A 1,031-nucleotide genomic window follows, 5' to 3' on the forward strand; every position below is an offset into this window, starting at 1 on the left:
AGGACACAGAATCGGAACATAATGATCAACAAAGAGCACAAACTCCGAACATCATTAATTTGGAAAATTCCAAAAATGGAAGGATCATGGATTATGATATTCTGGATTTTGAGCAATTAAATTTTGGGATAGTTAGACCACATATGACCGCTCTCCATTTCGAACTAAAACCGATAATGTTTCATATGTTGCAAACGAATGGCCAATTTGCCGGATTACCTTCGGAGGACCCACATTCGCATTTAAAATCTTTTATGGAAATCACTGATGTTTTCCTGATCCCGGGAGTGTCCAATGACGCTCTCAGACTTACTTTATTTCCATTTTCATTAAACGGGCAAAAGCATGGTTTAATTCTTTAACATCGGGTTCTGTGTCGTTGTGGAGTAACATGGCGAATTTTTTTTTCTGAAAATATTTTCCACCAATAAGGAACGCTAAGTCCAAGAACGAGATCTGTTTTTTCAAACAAATGGACGATGAGGCTGTTCCTGACGCGTGGGAAAGGTTCAAAGAGCTGTTGAGGAAATGCCCACACCATGGCATTCCGTACTGTATTCAACTCGAGAAATTTTTACAATGGGTTAAATCTCATGGCAAAACAAATGCTCGATGCAACTGCAGGCAGAGCCTTCACAGCCATGACCTATAATGAAGGATATGAAATCCTGGAAAAGATCTCAGCCAACAATAGGCATTGGCCCGACCCACGTGCTCAATCACAGAAAAAGACTGCTGGGATACATGATGTAGATGCATATACTGCATTAACAGCTCAGCTCACCTTCATGACCAACATGCTGAAAAATTTAACTTCTGGTCAAGGAGGGCAGCAAGCTGCTAATACACCTGTTCCAACAGTCTTATCTGTGCAGTGTGTGTGATGTGGCGAGGAACACTCGTATGAACATTGTACTCATAATTCTGAATCAGTGTTGGTCCTTTGTGAGTCTACAAGAATAGTAAAACAGTTTGTAGGGGGGGAGATGAATACAAACACAATATTTTCAAATTTAAAATATATATTGATA

The 1,031-nt window shown here is 39.8% G+C and overlaps 1 non-coding gene across 1 annotated transcript; it reads right to left on the reverse strand.

Moving 5' to 3' along the window:
- Positions 1-439: 439 nt before the first annotated feature.
- On the reverse strand, positions 440-546 carry LOC112501677. Its single transcript, XR_003067548.1, has one exon. It is a non-coding gene; the product is annotated as a small nucleolar RNA R71 (small nucleolar RNA).
- Positions 547-1,031: the final 485 nt, after the last annotated feature.

This window comes from Cynara cardunculus, unplaced genomic scaffold, assembly GCF_001531365.2.
Source record: "Cynara cardunculus var. scolymus isolate 2C unplaced genomic scaffold, CcrdV1 Un_Scaffold_412, whole genome shotgun sequence".
NCBI classification, from domain to species: Eukaryota; Viridiplantae; Streptophyta; class Magnoliopsida; order Asterales; family Asteraceae; genus Cynara; species Cynara cardunculus.